The following is a 26356-nucleotide window of genomic DNA, read 5'->3' as shown; positions in this document are numbered from 1 at the left end:
TTAGCATCAGAGGCATAGCAATAAGTTTTGAAATACAGACACTGTTCTTCATTATATTACAGCCACACACACCCAAAGAGTACATAAATGAATCCATTTCAACAGAGAAATTTAGTTGCTGTATAGAGCCATACCTTTAAGCTCTCTATATAGATTTCTTTCTATATGTGTGTAAATTGTAATGCTTGGAAAACTTTTTTTACTGTAACTCTCAGAATCCAGCAAAAGGGAATTGTGGTTGCACAGTGACTAGGAGTTGTAATCTAAAGAGTAAATTTTCCAAGCTCTGGTTTGTGTGTGTGTGTATACACGCTTTACAAAAGGAAAAGCTGACAATAATATAGGGTAAATTCAGCAGCTAGGTTCAGAGGAAACAGGGATGTCTGAATGAGGTGGCAAAGCATGTTATTGCCCCTGCTAACCCAAAAGTTCTGCAACTTCAATAGAAATTCATGCCTCACTGGGTACAATTCTGCCTCCTACAGTCATGGAGAGCATGGCTTTGCTCCTGCCACTGTTTGAGACATGTGCTTTGGAGTCCCCCCCCCCCCAGAACTAGGCATGGGTATGAGGGAATAAATATCAATAGAGTTACCTTTGCTGACACAGGAGGTTATTACATAATTCTTTCATACTGACCGTCATGGTCCAGGCAGACAAAGAATACAGAATGGGTACAACTGGCTTCACAGATGATGCCATCAGCAAAGATTTGGCTTTTTGGACCATTGTCTGCAATTAGATGAAGAAGGACCTTTGGCAAGAGATGGGCTGCATATCAGAACAGTTGGGAACAATACATATTCTAGGAGTCTTGAAAGATGATTAGGATGGCTTTATGCTGAATCCTGAGAAGGAAGGAGGTAGTATTTCAGATGACAGGGCGACACCAAATATTTGGGGACATTATTGCTAATGATACATGGGAAACTGTGAGGGTGATGTGAGAACCTACTAATATGCAGGAAGAAGTAGTAAGGAAGCACCTAGAGGGAATGACCCATGGTTTCAGACATCACTATAGTCTATACTAATGCACAAAGAACAGAAAATAAACAAGATGAACTTGAATCCAATAACATAGGAAGCCAAATATGATTTAATAGGTTGAAAGCTGGTGGGATGATAATGATTATCTCAATATTGTAACTGAGGCTACATAGCCTATTGAAAAGGAATAGACCAAACAAGAAGGAAGAACGAGCAGAATTGTATGTTAAGGATGTGTACACCAGAGATCCATGGCCTGAAATATAGAGTGCAGGTTGGGAACATCTGGGTAAAAATTTAGGAGAAGGGACCAACTGACTTTACTATGAGGATCTGCTATAGATCTCCAAGCTAGACCAAAGACTTGAGTGATGCCCTCTTTGATCAGATTACCAAACATTCAAAAAGGAGCTGTTGCAGTACAATGGGTGCTTCCCACACATGGCGGTTTAGTTCCACATACAAACCTGTGGATGGGAAAAATGTGGAAGCTCAAGTCACATACAGTATTATCCACATCAGCACACCCATGTCACCTTTGTTAAATATGGGGTATGTCAATCTGCACATGCTTGAATCCATAGATTTGAAGTCTGCCAGTACTGAGGGCCCACTGTAATTGGAGACTACCCTGATTATCTGTTGGAAGTCAAATTCTGCCAAGAATTTAAAGTCCAACAAACTCCTAACTTGTCTTCATGACAATTTCATTTTATAGAAAATAGAAGAACTCTTTTGGAATTATCTTCATGAACAAGGAAGAACCTGTCAACAAAATGGAAGTAATGGGGAAGTAAAGGTAAAACTGAATGCAGTGAGCTGTACACAATCTAGACTTGTTAAGAGGTAGTTTCATTCAGCTTAAGGAAACATTGGGTGAATCTCATGATCAGAAATGCTCAAAGGAAACAGAGTGAATGATGGATGCAAGTTTGTTAAAGATGATATATTGAAGGCACAATATCAGTTGGTTCCAACAAGAAAGAAAGCTTGGAGACATCTAAAGAAAACAGGCTGGCTGCACAAGGAACTTTTAGGAGTATATTAGACAAGGGAAATTGGAAGTATAATCCAATGGCAATCTCAACGCAATCATGGGGTTTCACATTATTGCATGATAAACTACCACAAGCAATTTCAGGCAACGGAAAGTCAGTCCGAACGCAATCATGGAGTTTTATGTTATAGCGTGATAGACTACCACAAGCAATTTCGGGCAGTGGCATGCTATTTTTGGGCAATGGGAAGTCAGTTCGAATGCAATTCGAATTCACATGAATTCGCTGAACTAGCGGATTCACGTGAATGTGTTCTGGCCCCACTTTCTTTTCATTCAAAATTAAGAGAAATTCCTCATGTGTGATAAACTCCTTAGCTGAACTAGCATTTGAATGAAGATTGAATAAGAAATTGAAGGAAGAGCAAATAATCAAGGAAGAGTACTAATGAGTAGCCAATATTTGTAGGGAGAAAGTCAGGATTGTTTGAGTTCAGAATGAGCTCAAGTTTACAAAGGGGGTTATAATGTGTTTGTTTGTTTGTTTGTTTGTTTGTTTGTTTGTTTGTTTGTTTTAAAAGCTTGGGAAGTTGGTTCTGGAACAAGAGGAAGACCAAAGAAGCAGCAAGCCTGCTTCATGCAGAAAATGGGGCAATACTATATACGGCAGAAGGCAGAACTGCTCGACACCTACTTTTCTTCTGTCTTCTTCCAAATGGAAAACAGGGCTCAGCCTGGTGAAAATAGAATAAATGCTTCAGTGAGTGGGCTGCAATTAGCTACATTTATCCCAAGATAGGGGAAGAGGTGGCATGGGAATGCCTAACTACTTTAAATGAAATGAATTGCATGTAATGATATTAAAGGACCTTGCAGGAGTAATCTCAGAAGTTTTATCTTTGAGAATTCTTGGTGAACAGTTGAATTCTGTATAAACTAAAAATGTTATCACGATTTTCAAAAAAAGGGGGGGGAGATGGAATCTGGGCAGCTAGTGACCAATCAGTTTGATGATGAGAGTAGAAAAAGTTCTAAAACAGATAATTAAACATCTGTTCTGCAAACACACAGAAAAGAGTACTAATTGTTCAGAGGAAGTTTGCCGTTGTCCTCCTCTGAGGCTCAGACAGTGTGACTTGCCCAAGGTCACCCAATGGGTTTCCGTGGCTGAATAGATGATTCAACCCTGGTTTCCAGAGTCATAATCCAACACTCAAACCACTACGCCATGCTGACTCTCATTTGCAGTTTAGAGAGGGGTATTTATAATTCCCAGCCAGAGATGCCTAGTGCCTCCCCAAACTACAAGCCTCAAAATCCAATAGGATTTTGTCCTATCAGTTAAAATGGGATCATAACACTATAAATGTGTACTGTGAAAGGGTACCAGGTAACTGATTTTTCTCTGACCTCCCCACTCTCATCCTTGCTCAAATGCAATACTACATGCAATGATAGTTATGAGATCCAGATCAGAAGAGAGGGAGATAGTAGATCTTTGAGAAGGTACTTGTTGGAATACAGTTCCCAAAACCCTCCAGCAGGTATGGATGTCTTAAATAAATCATGGCATTTGAAAAGTGCAACACTTTAAATAGTTGCTTTCATCTAATCTTGTCTGGACAATGTCTCATTTAAGAGATGCAGAGTTAGTCAGGAAATGGAAACCAGGGTGGTGCAGTGATTTAAATGCACTAATTTCCTGCTTATGGCACTGTATTTGTTCATTTTAATTGGTGTTATGTCAATTAATCAGCTCCTTTGTTAACCAAAGCAGATTAAATCCTGTTTGTGACAGGTATCAACCACATTATGAATATGGGGAAAAAACAGAAGGCTGTGCTACTAAAAATCTCATAGGTGTGTCTCAGTTCTCTTCACATACATTTACCAGCGTCTAGCATAATGAACCATTTCAGACTGCATGGTGGCTTGGTGAAAAAATAAGTTTTCCAAGCTCTGAGAAGATCTTAGCACATTTTTCCTACACTGTGTGAACCCACCCCACACATTGTAGGAAAACTGGGTTAATATCTTTCCAAAGCTTAGAAAAGCATGCAGGCTCTCCCAACCACCATTGATCTATCTGGCTGCATATCTCTTCATGTTTGTTCATAGTCTAATTGTATAGACCACATTCTAGTAGTAGCAGCCAGGTTCTTTATGTTTATTTACCATCTGGTTTATTTACTAACAGAAATTGTCTCACCATAGAAGGCCACAGAAAGGACATGTGTAGTGACTTAACATGTTTGGAATCTGTTGGTGGGTGGTAGATTATCCAAGGCCCTTATCACATGAGCAAAATTTGAAGTTATCCTAGAGTCAATGTGAAGGCAATGTGAAGGCAATGCAGGGGCAATCATGGGGTTTCATGTTTATTTATCACACGATGCCAAACGCAATCAGGAGCCATCTTAAACACAATTGGGGGTCATTCCAGGATCATTACAGGGTTAGGTAAATTCAGGGGGAAAGAGGATTTACCTAACCCTGGAATGACCCTGGAAAGACCCCCACTTGTGTTTAAGATGGTTCCTGATTGAAACCTCATGATTGTCCCTGCATTGCCTTCATATTGACCCTGGGATAACTTCAAATTTTGCTCGTGTGATAAGGGCCCAAGTGGAAATGCTGGAAAGAGGGGCAGATAGAAGCCAGCTGAGGCCTCCACACCCAAGAAGGAGAAATGATTGGATTTCTCAGCAATCTTTGTGAAACTGATTCAGAAAATACCACGAGCTGCAAATGCTCCAATATACTAGGCACACACAAAACTTGGAAAAGTTTGTTTTTTGTTGATACAGTGCCTACAGTCCCCCAGTTTGCATGGGCAGCATGGAATTCTAAGCATTGCCATCTAAAAAAGGAAATTTCCCCATTTCTGAATCTTTTGTTTGATATGTAAAGTTAAAAAAAACTTATCCTGTTTAGGGACATTTCACACCACACAGTTATAGAGCTGTGATTCCATTTTAACTATTGTATTTCCATCCTTTGGAATCTAAGAATCAGCAGTTTAGGGAGAGTATCTAGAATTCTCTAGCAGAGAGCTCTAGCATCTCAGCAAACTACAAATGCTGGGGTACCATAGGATGCATATACAGCTGTTAAAGTGGAATGAGAGTGCTGTAGTTGTGTAGCATGAAAGGGCCATTAGTGTCAGCTCTACCTTAGTTACGGTGAGGCTGCTGCCTCAATGGCATATGGAAGGCTTTGTTCCTAGGCTCCTGCCCATCCTCATCAACCTGAGTCAGGGACCCAGTAGTGCTGGCTGGGCTTAACTGAGCTTGCTATGTTACTTACCTATTTGCCACCTCTGAGACCATACTTCTGAAGAGAGAGAGAAAGAAACAGACTGAGCCAACCTATACCAGGGGTACCAGCAGCCCACTGCATATACACATACATTAAAGTTTTGGGAGGCCAACCCACACAAACACACACATTTTCCCAAAGCCCGCATGCATTATTTTGCTCACATGATGCACACTGGCTCTACTTCTGCTTTAGTACAATAACATCCAAATCCACACTGATACCTTTATTTGACCAATCAGCCAAAATGCACAAAATACATTATGCAAGCTTTTGAAGCTCCTTTGGTTTCTTCATCAGGCAAAGGTGTTTTAAAAAATCAAATACCAAGTTCAGAAACTTCAGTTAGTTCAAATACAGCACTTGCTCACTGGTACATCTAGGAGTGATCAAATCACACAACACAAATATTAAAATCACTCCACTGGCTGCCAATTAATTTCCAGGTAATGTACAATGTGTTGGTTGTTACCTTTAAAGCCATACAAAGTTTAGGTCCGGGTTAGCTACTGGATTGCTTGCTCCCTTATAATCCACCTTGTACACTCAGGTCCCCTATAGGACATCTACTCCAGTCAGCCAGGACTAGGTTGGCAACTGTCAGCTAGAAGACTTTTTCTTCAGCTGTCCTTAGACTGGGGAATAACAGCTAACTATGCTGTCCAAATTTAAAACAGTATTAAAAACTAGCAGGCCTAAATTGTAAATGTTTCATTATGAATTTTAAACTGTAGATTGATTGTTTTAACATGTACTGTTCTTGTTATTTTAAATTGATGCTATGTGTTCTAACTGGTTTATACGTTTTTAACTGGTGTTATCTGTTGTATATTAATCTGTTGTTCCCTGCTTCAGTCCATGGGGAGAGGAATGTAAGAAATGATAAATTGTTGCTATTGTAGCAGCTAGGGATTCACATTTATGATAATCAGTGACTAAATGTAGCCTTCAAAACCTATTTTAGTCTTGTAACACACCAACTGAAGGGGACCTGAGTGTACAAGCATATCCAAATACTGGGAAATGACACCTGCAGCACTCACCTGGTGGCAGGGCACATTGAGACAAGCAGTTGCAGGGGAACTGCAAGGGATTTCTCCAGTTGTCTGTTCTCAATGTGTCCCATAACCAGGAGATCACTGCAGATGTCATTTCCCAACACCCCAGTCTTCAATGCCCAGACTGAAAGGGTAGGTTTCTGGGGGAGTTATATCATCATCAGATTTAACAGTAATGCTGGAGCTCTATCATCATAGTTACATCTGATGATGGAGGATCCTGGTCACATCTTAAACATCCAAAGGGGGAGGGGGAGGGGGAGGCAAGGTTACCAATGGAGTGCAACACAGCAAATAGAAGAGTTCTAGATGAAATATTTTGAATAATGTCTCCTTTTCTGAAATGCTTGAAATTTGGGGAATGAATAGAGATTTTTCATCTGGAGGCAGAACACTTTTTTGGAGGAGCACTGTCCTCATTTGGCACCCCCTTAGTTAAACTTCTGGTAACCCCTAACCAAGCTCACATAAATGCAATAGAGAATGTTGTTCCCTCCCTACCATTGAAAGTCTTAAGTGTTTCTGTCTGTGATAAGGTATGAGTGTTGTGTTTCCTTTACCTATACCTCTGGCAGCAAAATGTTTTGTGAGAGTCCTGTAGCTTCTATCCATCACCTTATTATGGGAATAATTGGTGTTCAGTTTCCCAGAACTGAGTTACCAGTATGAAGATGATAAAGACTGAGAATTATAAGTAACAACTAATAAGCAAGTGATAGTCATGTGTGATTAATACCTGAAAATATGCCATTGCACAGTATCAAACAGAGATTTTTAAAAGACTACATACAAGCAGCTATGAACCCAGACTGTCCAAGAACAACCCAGCTGGGTGTGGGCACTGGATGAAATTCTAATTCAAAAAGAAACACTACCAAGGTTAGAAGACATGCTCTAATTAGTTTATTCATTAGTCATATTTTTAGTCTGCCCTTCCTTTCCAGTTTTCTCAGGGCAGTGTTGATGTTATGAGGTAGTACTCTCATTGTAAGTCAACCTACCACAACTTAGTGTTGTCCAGATCTTTTGAACTATAGTTCCCATGATTCCTGACCATTGGTCATGTTTGCTAGGTCCATGAAGAGTTGAAATCCACAACATCTCCAAGGCACCAGACTGAGGAACGCTAGATTGGGTATTTGTTTCTCATTTTTTGACAAGAAGGTTTCAAATGCTAACAGTAACTATCCTTGTTTATTATCCTGTCCATGTATGAGAATAATATTACTATGGGATAATAATATCATTCCCAGTGATTGCTGAATACAGCTGCCTGTGTGATGACCTACAGCTCTTTCACACTATACAATTATAGTCCTATGATTCCACTTTAAATGCAATGGCTACCACCTCTGGAATCCTGGGCTCAGTAGTTTGGCGAGGCAGTACCTCTCTGAGGCCCTTATCACACATGAGACAGGAACTCCAATCCCAAGCCAATCTGGGGGGAAGCAGAGTCAATTCGAATCCAAGGCAATTCACGTGATGAATTATCACATGTGAAGAATGAAATTGTGGTGATTACTCAGTCAAAGTGGAGCGAGTGCACATTAAATTATCACACTGGTACATACCATGCGGATTCAACAATTTGAATTGGCACCCTTGCGCATGCTCAGTGGGGCTCTGAACGCATTGTGAATCTTTGCACTTCCGAGGTGAAGAAGGGGGCCACTTTCTGGTTCCAGTTTCACATGAATGCTAGCCTCACGGGAATGATAGGGAATGTCACCTATCCCTACATATCCTCTGTTTCATCTGAATGTGTCACCTGTCTCTAAATGCCCTCTGCTTCATCTGAATGTATCACTGGCAAAATTATTATTATTATTATTATTATTATGCAGTGAAAGAAAAATTTATTATTATTAATAATAACATTTCAATAATAATAATAATAATAATAATAATAATAATAATAATAATAATTCTTTCACTGCAAAGTAATCAGTGTAGAAGCTGTAGGTTTACTTGGAAGTAAATATTTTGGATCTGAAGGAGACCCATTTTGGCGGAGTGCAGAAATGATCTGGTTTCCCTTATTTTCCATGCTCCCTAAAGTACCACCTCCCTGAATCCAATCCACTCTCCTTCCCTTTGTAACAGTTGCCTTCTCTTAGGTTGCATCTGCACTGGGGAAATAGTCCGGTTTGTCTCCACTTCAACTGTCCTGGCTCAGTGCTATGGAATTCTGGGAACTGTAATGTCGTGAGACATTGAGCCTTCTCTGCCAGAGAGCTCTGGTGCCTCACCAAACTAATAACTTATTATTATTATTATTTTAAAAATAATAAATTATTATTATTAAGGTATTATTATTATTATTATTATTATTAAAAATTTCACTACAAAATAATCAGTGTAGAAACTGCAGCTTTACTTTGAAGTAAATCCTTTGGATCTGAAGGAGACCCATTTTGGAGCAATGCAGAAATGATCCAGTTTCCCTTATTATTCATGCTCCCTAAAATACCACCTCCTTGAATCCAATTCACTCTCCTTCCCTTTGTAACAGTTTGCCTTCTCTTAGGTTGCATCTGCACTGGGGAAATAATCTGGTTTGACTCCACTTTAACTGTCCTTGCTCAGTGCTATGGAGTTGGAGTTTGTTGTGAGGTCCTTGGCTTGAGGCTGTGGAATTCTGGGAGCTGGAGTTTGTTGCTCCTCCCCCCCCCAGCCTCCATTGCTTCCATCCTGTTTCATTCCCTTCATCCCTGTCAGCTACATCCAAACGTGCCCTGTGTTCTTGAAGGAGCACCGGAAGCAAATGGGGCAAAATTGCAGTGCAGCATCATGGGAAATGTGGAACCTTGGAGGTTTGGGGGGGGGTGTACCAGGACGGAAACAAAGTTGCATTCCACACCAGAACAATTCGGATTGAAATCGAAGTGAGCTTTGGAAACAATTTTTGTGAATTCGCTTGTTACTAAATTCACAAAAATCAGGAGTCACTTTGGATTGATTGTGGATCTGCCTCGGAATGAAACCCCCCCCCCCCGAAAGCAATCACATGAGATAATACATCACATTTTAACGTGAATTCACATGGTTGGACTCACAGTGGCTTTGGATCAGAGCTGCAAAACCCTCCGTTTGATAAGGGCCTGACTGAGCATTCTAAATAAGCCTTTCTAAACTGCAAAATCCAGAATTCCATAGCCATGGCAGTTAAAGTGGAATTATAGTGCTATAACTGTGTCATGTGAAAGGCCGCCAGTGTGCTGTAAGCAGCCGCTCCTCAGTTATGTGCCTTCAGGGAGATCTAGGTAGGCCACAGGATCCTCCTGGACAGGAAAAAGCATTGTGTTTCATTTCAGCCTTCAGTATGTGGCAGCCAGTGGCATCCATGTTAGGGGTGTTGGTAAATCAACTTTAGATTTTATTCCAGTATTTAAAAGCACTATCCAAGGTAATGCCACCTATGCCAAAATAGGTGCAGTACCTGGAAAACTCCTTTAACAATTAGAATAACATCCAGCATCAAATTAACACACTTCTGACAACAGAGACACTTGGCACTAGTATATATAACTCTGGTGTGTTTCTTCATCTATATTATTCTTAGGCCAAGATTTCTGGCTTGCTCTGAATCCTGCTTTCTGGTTGATTTTTTTTCCTACTTGCTTTTCAGTTTTGACTTCTGGCTGATCCCATGGCTTCTGGGTCACTTCTTGATCGACTGTGACTAGACTAGCCTTGACAACTGCACCTACTTGGATTAAAAATCTTTTATGACAACAGTTTAACCACTAAAACCTGCCCAAATAAAAAGGCCCTAGCTTGTGTGTATAGTTGTATATAAGGTGTGTGTACATAATAACAACATAATAAAGTAATCCATCAAAAATCAGAGCAAACCCTTCAGGCATGGTAGAGAAACAAAACCTCCCTCAGCGCCAACAAACCAGAACACCCCCCCAAAAAAAAAAAAGAATTATTGAACTTTGATCAAAATTCCCTCCTTAATCCCCACAGCAGTGATCTTCAACCCATCTGATCCTTTAGCAACTCTACAGAAGAAGGAATTTTGTCAAGTGCAGCTTGTCATGCAGCAATGAGAAAAAATTCAGGTGCTGAAATTCATTCTCCTGCACAGTTATGAAAGCCAGAGAAGCACATTTTCTTTCTCTGTATGGCTTTAATTCTGTGCTGTTGGGGGTGTATATCTCTGTTTCTTTTCAGGAATATGAGGCCTAATAAAGCCTAACAAAACAAAACAAAATTATAGTTTATGGACAACGCACTTACCATAATTTGGGCTGTTACTCATTTCTGGGTCATAAACAGCCAGTTGAAGAATCACTGCTATGTAACAGAAGTAGACCACATCATTCTTTTTGGCCATTCACATGGCATGTCTCATGGCACATGCATTTGTGAATCAGCTGCATACCACTCTCTGCCCTTGAAGGTAAATAACTTGATGTTGCTCAATGGCAACCTGTCTTACAGGTTACCTGTCAGGAAGTCCGCATAGCTTCTTTGTCAGGAGGTGGTTGGTTGTGACATTAAAGCCTCAAGGGCCAGTTAAACTGAATGAAAAGGGGGAAGCTCTATGGAGTTTTCTTCCTCGAGGCACCATACATAATCCTACTTACATTAATTACAAATTTCTCCTTGTGACCAGTGTTAAACCCCATCCCCCCTCCGAACACATAATGCCAAGAAATCCCTATGATAGGGTTGCCTGAGGGTCACAACAAGTCAGAAATAACTTGAAGTCACACAACAACAACTCTTCCAAATTAGTCTCCCCTTTTCCCAAATGCTTATTGCTCTCTTTCTCATCTTCAGTTAGGATGAATGGAGCTGGAGAAAAAATTCATAATGTATGTTTAATTGAAAATTTCATTTTTTCATTTGTTTGTAGAACTAGATTTCAAAATTGATAATAAAACAAGTTGCTGTTGAATCGGTTCCATTAAGGCAACTAAAAGCTGTTTAAGTCCCAATTGGGGGTGGGATAGAAATAAATATAATAATATTAATAATAAAACGAACACAAAGTGAAGAGGCAAAGAGAAGACATGATTTACTGGAAAAGACAATAATGGCAGGAAAAGTTGAAGGATGTAGGAAAAGAGGTAGAATCCATTACAGATGGATAAACTCAATAAAGGACTCACTCACAGACCTCAGTTTACAAGATCTGAGCAAGACTGCTAATAACAGGACCTCCTAGATGTGTGTGCATGTGTGTCCAAGTTGTTTCTTGATTTATGGCAATCCAGTGAATATCTGGGTTTTCTAAGGCAAGGGATACTCAGAGTTAGTTTTGCCAGTTCATTCCTCTGAAATATAGCCTACAGCACCTCGTATTCATTGGTGGTCTCCCATCCAAGAGCTAAACAGGTCTGACCCTGCTTAGTCTCCAACATTAGACAGGACCTGGTGCCTTAATGGTATTTAGGCCACCATAAGTCAAATGTGACTTGACAGCACATAACAAGAAATGTAGCTGGGATAATTTAATAATAATAATAATAATAATAATAATATATAATAAAATTTTATTTCTATACCGCTATTCCAAGGATCACAGCGGTGTACAGCAGATCACAGCGGTGTACAGCACCGCAACACATTTCCAACTTAACAAATAACTTTTTCTACTTAATTCCTTTCAAATATGATATCTTGTATAGTTGAATATGTTTTCTTCACAAACTACTATACCAATCTCTATTGAACATAAAAGGAGAATTCCTTTTGCATAACATTTTGCATAAAATTTCCTGTGCCTGTCATGGCATGGCACATCAAATGTTCTCCCAGAGATTGCTCTGTCTGCATTAATCATTCACAGTTTAAAACATTTGGGGGATCTTGAACGTCACCCCAAGTTAGCTAAGCAAAACCACCTATGGAGGAAAAATAATGGGATTGGAAAAGAAATAAAAAATTAAGTCAGACCACTGGTCAGTGTAGTGTATTGTCTGTATCAGTCTGCTCTAATTTGGTGCCTGCTAGAGTTTTAGACTGACACTCCAAGCAGCCCTAGCCAGCATGGCCAATTCTCAGTAATGTTAGGAATTGTATCCTAGAGCATCTGGATAGTACCAAGATGTGAATTATGAATTATATTAACTATTGGCAGTGTCTCTTGACAGTTGCAAATAGGTGTCTATCCCATGCACTTGTCTGGTGATGCCAACGATTGAATGTGGGGTTGTTTGCATGCGTAGCATGTGGCTCACCACTGAGCAATATTCCTTCTCTCTGTCATATGATCTTGTCGCATAATTATCTCATTCCATGCAAACAGCTGGAGCTGTGAAGGTACACATGATTTGCTTGGCTGTTTTACTCCCTTTGAGCAATAAGGTGCTCTGGGTGGGGGAGAGATACCTGCTTTTTCCCAAAATATTTCTCATACCTCTCCACCATATTGCAGTTCCTGTTCCCCCAAGAGTGGAAAGAACTGTCCTATGGTCATAGTCAGTGTGTACATAACTTGTCTTTTCAAGGGCAGATACTTTCCTCTTGGTTTTTCAAGTTCCTGGAAAACTGGTTTTGATGACAAAGTATGAACTGTTTATTGGCTGAGTAAGTCATTGTGTAAATTCTGCACACTGCCTGAGACAAATATATCTCTTCTGTGGCTATGAGGCAACTTCCTTCAACATATTGGCCAGTACCATGTGTGCCAATACCACATCTCAATTTCTAAAGCTGAATAATGTATATCGTATAACAGCTTTCCTTGAGTGCCCATTTTTATTTTATTTTATTTTATTTGCAATGAACAAGGATGTGTGTTAATACCTTGTACTATCAATCTAAGTCTCCATCAGCAGCATTAAAAATATGAGCAAGGCAATGTGCTTGGAACCAAATAATGGAAAATTTACTATTTAACTACAGCTCCTAGAAACTCCATTCAGCAAGGTCAGTGGATTATGGGAGTAATCCAAAAACTATTTCCCTTCCCTAAGCTCTGCTTTGAATGTGTGTCTCTGTGTGTTTTGTTAGTTTGGTATGGTCAGTATAATGTTAATTTTTTTTGGGGGGGAGGGACATATCCTTGAGTTTCTCAGAACTGTTTCTTAGACTTTATTACATAGTTCTTGGGTTTAATTTATTTTCTACACAGCTACATTAAGGCAGGACTATGTTCCGCACAGGAAAGTGACATGTTATAGCATTTCTCTCAATATCACAGTGTAGATCACTGGTATTTAGCCAAATTTCTCAAGAAGGAATTCCATAAGGGAGAGGCCACCACAGAAAAGATTCTCTTCCACCGATCATACTTATCTTAATGTTGTTGTTGTTAAATGCATCAAGTCAGCTTCAACATATAGCAATGCTGTGAATGAGAGAGCCCCAAGATATGCTGTTATTACCAGCCCAACTAAGATCGTGCAAACTCATCATCATGTCATTTTTATTGAAATAGTGGACCAGTAACAAAAATATATTAGGGAAGCCTGTGGCACCTTTGAGACTAAGAAAAACACATACATGGAGAGAGAAATCCCAGCGATGCAAGCAGGGTTTTATAGACTAGAGCAAAGCAGCGAGGTCCCACAGGGTTCTGTCCTGGGCCCAGTGCTATTCAACATCTTTATCAATGACTTGGATGACAGAATTGGGGGGCATACTTAATTTGCAGATGACACCAAACTAGGAGGAGTAGCTAATACCCCAGAGGACAGGATCAAAATTCAAAATGACCTTAATAGATTAGAAATCTGGGCCAAAGCTAACAAAATGAAATTCAACACGGAGAAATGTAAGGTACTGCACTTAGGACAGAAAAATGAAATGCACAGATATAGGATGGGGGACACCTGGCTGAATGAAATTACGTGTGAAAGGGATCTGGGAGTCCAAGTAGACCATAAGTTAAACATGAGTCAACAGTGCAATGCGGCAGCTAACAAGGTCAATGCAATTTTAGGCTGCATCAATAGTAGTATAGTGTCTAGATCAAGGGAAGTAATAATGCCACTCTATTTTGCTTTGATCAGGCCCCACCTGGAATATTGTGTCCAGTTCTGGGCACCACAATTCAAAAAGGACATTGAGAAACTAGAGTGTGTCCAAAGGAGGGCAACTAAAATGGTGAAGGGTCTGGAAACCTTGCCCTATCAGGAACGGCTGAGGGAGCTGGAGATGTTTATCCTGGAGAAGAGAAGGTTAAGAGGTGATATGATTGCCCTGTTTAAATACTTGAAGGGATGTCATATTGAGGAGGAAGCAAGCTTGTTTTCTGCTGCTCCAGAGACTATGATACAATGGACCAATGGATGGAAGCTGCAGGAAAAGAGATTCCACCTCAACATTAGGAGGAACTTCCTGACAGTAAAGGCTGTTCGACAGTGGAACACACTCCCTCGGAGTGTAGTGGAGTCTCCTTCCTTGGAGGTCTTTAAACAGAGGCTGGACGGCCATCTCTCAGGGATGCTTTGATTGAGAGTTCCTGCATGGCACAGGGTTGGACTGGATGGCCCTTGTGGTCTCTTCCAACTCTTTGATTCCAGGATTCCATAGGATTTTGCATGGCTGTTAAAGTGGAATCATAACACTATAAAAAGTGTGGTATGAAAGGGTCGCAGAGAGGCCATAGCTACCGTACCCCATCTTACTTTTTTTTTTTAAGCGATTCCTAACATCTCACAAAAAGTGTAACAGGGTGGTGTTCTGCAGTGATCAGGTGCCAGAAAGTGGCAATGAACTGAAAGAGAGGCAGGGGACTGATCAGTGAGGATGAAGACACAGCAGAGCAATAATTTTCAGAAGGGAAGAGAGAAGACATGGCTTTGATGAAGAAGAAAATAAGATGCAGGGGATAGATTTAAACCACAATGGAGATGATCAGGAAGCATTCCTTGACAGTGAAAAGGGCTGTTGCCTAGAAAAAGGAGCACGTTTGTTTTCTGATGCTCCAGAATCAAAGGATTCAAATGAAAGGAATGGCTTGCAACTGAACATAGGAAGAATTTTTGGATGGTACAGGCTATTTAACAGTAGGGTAGGCTGCCTCCGAAGGTGGTAACTGTTCTTTTTTTTAAAGTAAGGGATATATGAACACTTGTTAGAGAATCCACAGCTGCAGATTTGACTTTCCAAATCCTGTGATTCTGTCTTTTAGACACAGAAGCCTTCTTTACATAGCCCATTCATTGCTTTGCAGGCCTTAGAGGCAGGTCTAATTATGCCCCTGACCATAAGCAATGACTTCCCTTTGCTCCATTGTTTTCAGCTCCAACACACAATCTGCCCCATTCTCTTCAGGGTCAGTGGGAAAGGGAAGATGGTGAGGGAAAATTCCTCCTTTACACTCCTTGTCAAGGCTGAGGGTGGGTACGTGGGTAGAATTATGTTTTTGAGTCTCCAAGCTTCCCCTGGGATAAATGATGCATCTTGTGCCACCGGCTCAGACACAACTCTCTTTAAAACAATGGAACAGCATGCGAGGTGTGAGAAAGCCATGGATCCTAGTTAGTCCCAGGGCCTAGAGAAGCAAAAGAAAATGTAAGATGGGAGCGTGACCTGAGTTCTGATGAACTGCAAACACTGCAGTTATATTTCAAGTCTTTCTCAGCATGAAGTCCTTTCATTTCCCTTCTGTTAATCTGTTTGATCTTAAAATTCCTTCTTTCAACATGTAATTGATATGTGGTTATTAGATGAAATAAAATATGAGATTGTGGTGTAGTGTGTGTATGTGTGTGTGTTTAAAGAAGTTCCAGATGGTACAATTCAAGAGAAGAGTCTTTTACAACTGTTTCTCTTCATTCTTTCTTTTGTTCACTCTCTTTTTTTTCAAGTTTTATTTTCTGCAGGCTAACAAATTCCTGTAAAACCTATAAAAGGAAGGAGGGAGCCCTTCTTTTCTTTCCTCTTCAACAACCCTGAGGAATTAGCATACATTTGCATTGTATTATCCCTGTTGGTCTGTCTTTTGCATTTCTCTTTTTCCATGTAGATTGGGGTTAGGATTGTCTTATTCCCCATTTCCCTGGAGTGATGACTACAATAGTACTTCAGCACTTCAGCTGGTTGCTAAGCACTGCAGCAATAAACTCAGCCATAAACAACACCAAGAAGAATGAACCTTAGGTCTGCAACAAATCATGTACTACATGTGCATATATAAAGTTAAATGGTACATCAGCTGTGTGTATTATCTTGGGACATTAATGAACATCACACATCATTTCCTCAGGAGACTGAATACTCAGAGATAATACAGTTATCCCCATGATATTGTCTATTTCTTCAGGATAAATTTGATGTCAGAGTAGATTTATTATTAAAACTTTACCTCTTCTGTATATGTGGGGCTGCTATGTTTTTGACTAAGCAAAGTGAGCCCTTTGGTTTAACTAACATGTTCAGAATCCTATTAGTTTATACAAAAAGAGCCTAGCTCCGGGTGACCAGATGTCCTAACAGCTGAGGCAGACAAGGCACTGCAAAATGCAGGGCATTGCAAAATAAAAGCTAAAAACAATGATATCAGTTTAAATTCATGCTTCTTAATCCAGCTCCAAATGGAGGAAATTTTGAAATTCCTCCTGGACAGGAGGCTAAAATGTAGGACATGTCCTGAAAAAGGAGGATGTATGGTCACCCTAGCTGGATCATGCCAAAAACCTAACTAGTCCAGCATTCTGTTGTCATAGTGACCAACCAGATGCTTCTGGGAAGCCCATAAGCAAGGCTTGAGAGCAATAGCCCACCTCCAGCTATTGCTTCCCAGAAACTTGCATTCAGTGGCCAACTGTCTGTAAACCAAGGCTGCATCCACAATGCAGAAATAATCTGGTATGATGCTACTTTAACTTCCATTGCTCAATGCAATGGAATTCAGAGAGTGGTGGCACAATAAACTACAATTCCCAGGATTCCATAGCATTGAGCCATGGTAGTTAAAGTAGTGTCAAACCAGATCATTTCTGCAGTGTGGAAGCAGCACTAGATCTGACAATGTGATTGAGTTGGTTTGCTAGATCTCATGGGTTGATTTTCAGACCTCACCAACATTGGGGAAACAATTTCCCCCAGTTTTTCCCTCTCTTCTAATGGTCTCCAAATATTTGTTCTGGATATCGTCTGCAATAGTGTGGGAGGTGGTACAAGAGGCTGCAGAAGGACATGGTAAACCAGTGAATATTCCTGCTTACACCCCTCTATCCTCCAATTCCTCTGGTTTGGCCGTGCTCTGTTAATCCTCTGTCATTCCATGTTCCCAGTTTCTCTCACCTCCTCCCTCTTTTGCCTTTTAAGTCTTCTGCTTGCCTCATTTGTTGCAAATTAAATTTGCTCTATGATGAGCAGCTGCACCTGGATCACAAATCCAATCACATGACAGAATGATTAATACTGGTGATAGTCCTATACCTTTAAAGCAGAAAGAAGTCAGGTACATATGTTCAGTGCTCCATTCTACACTGCAAGTTCAAATGCCAGTTTCAGACTTGCACCTATTTTCAAATGAAGCAGGGAAACCAAAGGGCAAAACAGTATTTCCATCTTTGAAGAATGCAATATGTGATCTGGAACTTTTCTTGCAAGATCAGGCCAATGGTGTACTCTTTAGTAATAAGTTGACACTTCTTTTCAATAGTGCCCAAAATTATGTAAAACAATAATGTCATCTGTCAGGGGCATCAATAGAGGGGTGCAGAGGGTGTGGGCCACACTGTGTGATAGTGGGGAGGGGGGTGACCTAGTCTGTTGGTGGGAAGGGGACACCTTCTGGAGCTGGCAGCTCTGCTGGCTTTCCTCTCCTATTCACTGAGCTGCTCCACGAAAGCCAGAAAAGGCTGCAGGGTGGTAGGAGTAACCTAACACCATCAGTGGCCACTGGTGACACTGGGCTGCCTTCCATGTCTGGTGGCTCTGGGGATACTAAAGAGTTTCCTCCCTCTTCAGCTCACCAAGCATCTTTGCCAGACTCAGTGAAAGTTCTGGGATTGCAGAAGGAGCCCAACCCACCAGTGGCTGCTGCTGGTGGCATTGGGCTGCCTTCTGGTCCTTGTGGCTCTTCTTGGCAGTAAAGACAGAGAGTCACCCTTTGTCAATCATCCAGAAGCTCTACCAGACCTGGGAAAGGCTGTTGAAGATAGGAGGGGGTGTTTAAAATTACCTGTACTAAGTGTCAAATATCCTAATTATGCTGCTGCCATCTGTGATGGAAAATGTATTCAGTCTGGTCCTGAAATTCCAACCCTTGGGGCTCAATCACCTTGCTTTTTATCCATAGATCCCTTCTTGAATCAGGTACTGGGCCCTCAAGGTGACTGCTATCCTGGTCAATTGGCTCTGTTAGCCAGTTGGTTCAGTATGGTAAGGTGTGAGGAGTTGTCTTTTTCAATTTCCAAATAAAAACAGACACAGGGTGCATCTATAATGTAGAAATAATCCAGCATGACACCACTTGAAGTGCTGTAGCTCCATCCTATGGAATCCTGGGATTTATAGTTTTACAAGGTCTTTTGGCCTTCTCTACTAAAGAGTGCTGGTTCCTCACAAAACTACAAATCCCAGGATTCTGTAGCATGGAGCCATAGCCATTAAAGTGATGTCAAGCGGCATTGTTTCTACAGTAGATGCACACTAAGCTGTAGAAATAAAAACCAGGGAAGATTTATTGCATTTCTGTTAAGTTAAACATGAATTTCCTGAACTCATTCCACGTTCCCAGTCCCCTAAACTATATTAAAATCTTATCCATTTCCCTTCTGCTTAGTCTTCATTCTTTTTCTGACTGCCTTCTATATGTCATCCAGCCCCATCTCACTCTTTTACAGACTTGTCGCTAGTCTAGGTTATATGGCCCCTCTATGTGCCCCTTCTTCACAGTATTCTGAAGGCGATCTCTAAACAAGTTTGTCCAGCTTCTCCCTTCTGTCTCCCTTGAAACTGAGACATAACAATAAAAACAAGGTTATACATTCAAAAGGCAGAATACAGTCAGTGGAAAAATAGTGACCCTAGCTTTTACTTCATTCCCTTCAAAAACTCTTTAAATCGTTGTATTTCAACTAGTAAGCGATGTGCTGTTGTTGTTTTTTACTACTTGTTCATATTTTAATGAAATTTATATTTTTAGAAAATAGGATCATGGGACACATGGCAAAGGGTTGGTTTTTTAAAAAAATATATGGGAACACTTTTGTTTTGTTTTGCTCTCTTAAGGGAGATCAGTTACACATTTCAAGGGCAAGGCATTTGACTTTCATTCTGCTTTATAAGGCATACTTCCACTAGAAACTAGTCAGCTGAGCAGCCTCTATTGATTAACAGTGCAGTTCACTGAGTGCAGTAAGACTTGCTCTTAGATAAGTCTGTATAAGGATTGAACCCTTAGGAGTGAACCCTGTATAAGGACTGAACCCAAAGAGTCTTTTCCTTCTGATGAATTTGATTTAAGCCAGTGGGTGGGGTGCAGCTCTCCAAGGTTTCAAGGAGGGCTAATGTGATCGTCCTAGTCTTCTAGTTGTCCAACAGTGGTTTAAGCAATGTAGTTCATTACCTACTCTCCTATATTGCATTAGGTGGGCTTTATACAAGGACTTTAAGATCACAGATGTCTAATATAGGTATATGTTTATGGACATTATTTCTTTAATAGAAAAATTGGTAGCAGAGGCAGAAATATATATGGAAAGAATGTGTGTTGTGTGCCTTCAAGTCGGTTCCAACTTATGGTGACTCTTAAGATGACCTATTGTGGGGTTTTCTTGGCAAGATTTGTTCAGAGACAGTTCGCCATTGTCTTCTCTGAGGCTGAGAGTGTGTGACTTGCCTCAGGTCATCCAGGTCTCCAGAGTCATAGTCCAACATTCAAACCCACTGCAGCACTCCACCACAAAAATATTTCAGCAAGCTTTTTGTTCTAAACTAACAATATGCACATGTGAATTCCAGGGAGTTTGGGATAGGATCAGGTGTAACGAAGTACAATGGGGGCTAGCAAAAAGATTGGCTTAATGCTTTAGTCTGACAAACTTTTCCTGTGACCTTTGAGAGGAAATGCACACAGCAGGGGGCGGAGAAGCAGCAATATTCACAGCAATAAAGTTATAGAGGCCCTTTCCACATGGCCTCAGGTCTGTGTGACCAGTTAGAAGTTTACTTAAAGATCATCTGACCTTTCCAGGTTCATGCTTATGGTCTCTCTGTAACTGCTATTATAATAAAATATAACACAATATTTGTACCCCAAAAAATGCAGCGTATGGTAACAGAGTTCCCAAGATCTGATGAAAAATCATCTTAAATATTAATATCATGGGCTGAATTCTTCCTGTTATCAAAATGTTTTTGACAAAAGAAGCATACAGAATGGAGAAAAAAAAGTTGCTGCTCTGCAGTAAATTAAATTGATTAGATATTTTATTGTTCAAATAGGTTTTAATTTTCACTTTTGGACAAGTTTCACATGTTGATAATCATACTTCAGTGTGCCTTAGTTTGGGCTTCAAATCTAACTTTAAACAGCACATAATTCATATAATTTCAGAAAGCGAGTGTTTCACCTTCATAAAATAACTGTAATTTACACATTGCATTATGCTTGAAATGTAATTTAATTAAAAACAGCATGTGACAGAAGGAGTGTCCTTAAGAACTATTCCCTGGCTAATACTGTGGGATGACAAAGCAGCAAAAATTCCATCTTGGCAAGAAATGGAAGAACAAAAAGGAATAACTGTTCTGATTCAGTACAGTGGTACCCCGGGATACGAAAGCACCGCCTTACGAAATTTCCGGGATACGAAAAAATCCCATAGGAAAAAACTGTTCCGGGTTACGTTTTTTTTTTCGGCTTACGAAAAAAATTTTTGGTGCTTTTCGGCGCTTTTTCGCACGAAACGCGGCTTTCCAGCGCTAGCGCCTATGGCTTTTTTTGGGTTACGAAAAAAATCGGGTTACGAACGCCACGGCGGAACGAATTAATTTCGTAACCCGAGGCACCACTGTATTTCCAGATGGATTCTGGACTGGACATATTACTGAAATCAGCAACAAAGCAATACATACTTGTTCATTTACATGGATGTTAAATCATACAACAGTACAGTACATTCCCACTACAGTAGGCTCCTGGCATCTGCTGTGGTTTGGTTCCAGGACCCCCATGGATACCAACATTTGTGGATGCTCAAGTCCCTTCATATACAATTAGGGTTGCCATAAGTCAGGACCTCCAAACCGGGACAAATGTAGGACAAAAATTTAAAATGTAGGACACTTTTTTTTAAAATGGAGGACATGTGGAAAAAATGGGTGATTTTTAAAAAAAATGTCAATATAAATGTGGAGGGGAACAGGCAGGGCCAAAGAGGCTCCTTGGCTTTGCCTGTCAGGAGGGGAGGGGGCCAGGCAGGGAAGGAATCCTCCCCTCAGGGAGGCTTTCTTTCCCCGCCTGGGCTCCATTCTCAGCGGTGGAGCCCAGGGGGGAAGGAATCCTCCCCTCAGGGAGGCTTTCTTTCCCTGCCTGGGCTCCGTTCTCGGCGGCGGAGCCCAGGCAGGGAAAGAAGTCTGGCCTCAGCGAGGCTTCTTTCCCTCCCTCAGCTCCGGCAGAGCCAAAGAGGGGAGGGAAGCCCTCCCTGCCAAAGGAGAGAGGCCTCCATAGGCCTCTCTCTTTCCCGCGCCACAGCTGTTGCAGACTTTGCAACAAAGCCCGGGGGCGGGGGAAATCCCGGGGGCGGGGGCAACCCGGGGCAGGACCGTGCAGATCCGCCCAAAACCAGGAAAGTCCCACCCACAGGCGGGATATGGCAACCCTATATACAATGCTGTAGTAAAATGATGTCCCTTATATAAAATGGCAAAATCAAGATACATTTTTTTATTTTTTGCAAAAATATATAGTGGGCCCATGGTATCTGCTGCTGTTTGGTCCAGGACCCCCGTGGATACCAAAATCTGTGGATGCTCAAGTCCCATTAAATACAATGGCATAGTAAGATGGTGTCCGTTATATACAATGACAAAATCAAGGTTTACTTTATGGACTTTTTTGGAAAAGAACACATAAAATTGCTATTTGAGGCAAAGAAACATGAATTTATATACTGGGTTTATGAGGGGCAAGATTCTATCCTGTCCTCTCCTCACCCACTTGCAGAATTGAGTTTAAAGTAGTTTTGCACTTTGAATTCAGTTAGCAACAACTGAAGTAAACTGAGAACAATATAGGAAAGTGGGAGGAGGAAAAAGAAACCAGAATATTTTGAAAGGTGGGACAACAGTGGTTAATCGGGACTCTCTTTGGTAAATCAGGGCATTTGGAGGTTATGGATTGTGGGAAGCCTGAGAATCATGCCTGTCCTGTGACCTGTAAGGTAGCATACTATGTGCATGTTGGGGAGGGGGGATCTTTCAAGAAGGAAAATGGTTTGGCTGGCTCTGAATCCCAGACATTTTGGTGAGACATCAACATACATCTATTTAGATGAATAGTTTGCCCCACTCCTGGAACTAAGGGAACAGGCAGTACTGGATTTACAAGCCAAGTTAGCTACATCTCAGGGCTTGAGGAGGGGGGCATCTAAAGACAAACAACATTAAAATTAAAATTTTACATAATAATATCCTTTTTCTGATAATGCTATGAGAGCTCTCAGATTTAGGACCTTGGTATGTCTTAATCCAAGTGGGGGTGGAACTTGATAGCTTTCTCTAAAATCCATCCTATGATAATATATTTATTGCATACCCTAAGGCTGTCCCAATTTGGGACAGTAGGAAGGTATGACACAGTGAGAGGTATGCCTGACTTGCATATGATTTCACTATATGTCCTTGTTCAGAATAATTTCCTTCTTCCTCTCCCTCCCTTTCTCCTGTTGTGTCCTGTGGCTTTAAAAAATATAAGCCTCTGGCCAAAGCTGTGTTGTTGATTTTACTGCTGTAGAGCACAAAGCATCATTTAGGAAAGATTTAACTTACAGTCTCATTCCTGTTTTACAAGCTACGTTCCTTAACTCTCCTAAAATAGCTTTAGTCCTAAATCACCCTACGCTGGAGTCAGAAAAAGATCGTATTGATTTAGTAACAAGATACAATTACCAATGAGATCCTCATGTCAGTGAGGTGCAAGGGCTCCCATTTCCAAGGGGATATAGTGAGGACAAGATCAACCAATAAGATAGCTTTCTCTGCACTGTTACTCAGTGCAACTTTCACATGGGGATTGTATCTTGGGAACATGGTGCATGGCACAGTGGGTTTTTCATTTAGGGTCAGCTGCATGCTCTCTAGACTTGAGTTCCCAATAATAATAATAATAATAATAATAATAATAATAATAATAATAATAGTCAAATCTAGTGGGACACCTTATGTTCAGAACCTTCAGATGTATTTCGTGGTAGTGGCAGCAGAGAATCAGTGTGGTGTAGTGTGGACAAGGACTCTGGGATACTAGAGTTTGAATCCCCACTCAGCCATGAAAGCTCAATGGGTGACCTTGGGTAACTAACATTCTCTTAACCCAAGAGGAAGACAATGGTAAATCTCTTCCAAATAAATCTTCCCAAGAAGACCCCATGACAGAGGCGTTTATCAAATGGGGTTTTTCCAGCTCAGATCCAGGGTGACTGCGAATCGAGCTATGCAAATTCACATTATAACATTAATGTATTTTCACACCTGGTTCCTTTCAATGGGAGCTCCTCCCGTGGCACTTCCGCAGTGCTTCCAGATGGAATCCTTACTGGCTCCTCATTTTGGAGAGTTCGCTAAATAAGCGAGTTGATGGGATTCGCATTCAAGCTCACTTTTGAATTCACTGCAAATTGGTCTGGTGTGGAATGCCACTTTGCTTGTGCTCTGGTACATCACCGCAAAACCGCCGGTTGCAAATTTCTCATGATGCCATGCTGCAATTTTGCCCCATTTGCTTCCAGTGCTCCCCCTGAATAAATGCATTCACGTTTTAAGGTGGACAGGAGACATGCTGACGAGGAGGCGAGAGATGGGGGGGGGAGAGAGAAAGGGAAAAGAGGGGGCAAAGAGAGTGGGATTAGTAAAGTTTCTAAAGGACTCTTTGGGGTTGAGGGGGCAGGACGTCCTCCAAAGTGGGGCCAAGGTGGAGACAGGATTTACTTCCAAGTAGAACTGCAGTTTCTACACTGATTATTTTGGTGGGTGATACATTCGGATGAAGCAGAGGGCATTTAGAGATAGGTGACATTCCCTATCATTCACGTGAAGCTAGTGATGGAGGGTAGATCCAGATGACAGATGTGAAGGGAAAGAAACAGGAGGCTGGAGGGAGAGATGGAGCTCCCAGAATTTCATAGCCTCGAGCCAAGGACCCCACAACAAACTCCGGCTCCAATAATAATAATAATAACAATAATAATATATTTAAAATAATAATATTATTAATAATTAATTTAATAATAATAAGAAGAAGAATAAGAATAATTTAAGTTATTAGTTTACTGAGGCACCAGAACTCTCTGGCAGAGAAGGCTCAATGTCTCAGGACACTACAGTTCCCAGAATTCCATAGCACTGAGCCAGGACAGTTAAAGTGACGTCAAACCGGATTATTTCCCAGTGCAGATGCAGATGCAGAGGCTAGCATTCACATGAAACTGAAAAGGGATGGAGGATAGATTTCAATCCAGATGACAGATGTGAAGGGAAAGAAATAGGAGGCTGGAGGGAGAGATGGAACTCCCAGAATTCCATACCCTCAAGCCAAGGACCCCACAACAAACTCCAACTCCCATAATAATAATAATTATTATTATTTATTACTTTAAAATAATAATAATAATAATAATAATAATAATAATAATAATATTTTAAAATATTAATAATAATAATAATAATAATAATAATAATAATAATAATTTAAGTTATTAGTTTGCTGAGGCACCAGAGCTCTTTGGCAGAGAAGGCTCAATGTCTCAGGACACTACAGTTCCCAGAATTCCATAGCACTGAGCCAGGACAGTTAAAGTGGAGTTAAACCGGATTATCTCCCCAGAGAACTTGGAGAAGGCAACTGTTACAAAGGGAAGGAGAGATGTAGATGAAATAGATGAGGAGAATGACAAGAGGATAGATGTTGATGTGGCTGAAATGGACGGGGGCTCTGACATGGAGGATCCCTTTGAATTTGGCTGCCAGCGATGGGAAAATAGAAGGGAGGAAGAAAGGTGAAGCTGTCATTCACGTGAAAGTTATACCAGGCTCCCTTCTTAACCCCAGAAGTGCAAAGGTTCAGGATGCCTTCAGGGCCCCACTGAGCATGCGCCCGGGTCCCAATTCGAATCAAGTTGAATCCGCATGGTATGCACCGGTGTGGTAATACAATTTGCACTCAGTCCGCTTTGCCTGAATCCACATCACGTGACTTGCCTTGGATTCGATTTTCCCTCGATTCAGAAGAGCAACGGAAGGGTAACCAGGTGTGATAAAACACTCACGTTATAACGTCAATTTGCATCGTTCGACCCGCAGTCACCCCTGATCTTAGCTCCAATAACCTCCGTGTGATAAATGCCAGAAACAACTTGGAGTCACACATCAATAGCCTTTACAAAGCCAACTGGCTGTAGAGTGTCCAGCAGGGATGAGAGCATACCCTTCAACATTTCAGATATGAAACCAGGATACATCTGCCAACCAACCTGAGTGTGATCAATATTGCAAAAGTTATTAATGAGGAAGAACACATGCGGTAGAAGAGGCTATGGTAGTTTGCTTTTGCCTAAGCCTAAACCTACTGGAAAAAGCAATAATCCATCCATCTCTCTCTCTCTTTTGCTGGGTTGAGTGTTTGAAGCCATCAAAGTAAGCTGAGGACAAAGAAAGTAGGAGGGAGGGAGATAAACTGGGATATTTTAAGAAGAGCTGGAAAAGTGGGATGACAGAGAATTAATCAGGACAGTCCCAGCCAAATCAAGACAGTTGGAGGGCTAGCTCTGGCTGCTATCTTGGAATGACAGGTGATGGCACTGGAATTCTTTTCATCATAATATTGTATTAGAATTTTTAGTTTTAATCTTTA

Source organism: Sceloporus undulatus, chromosome 3 (genome assembly GCF_019175285.1).
Source record: "Sceloporus undulatus isolate JIND9_A2432 ecotype Alabama chromosome 3, SceUnd_v1.1, whole genome shotgun sequence".
NCBI classification, from domain to species: domain Eukaryota; kingdom Metazoa; phylum Chordata; class Lepidosauria; order Squamata; family Phrynosomatidae; genus Sceloporus; species Sceloporus undulatus.
Note: the sequence above shows the minus strand (reverse complement) of the source record.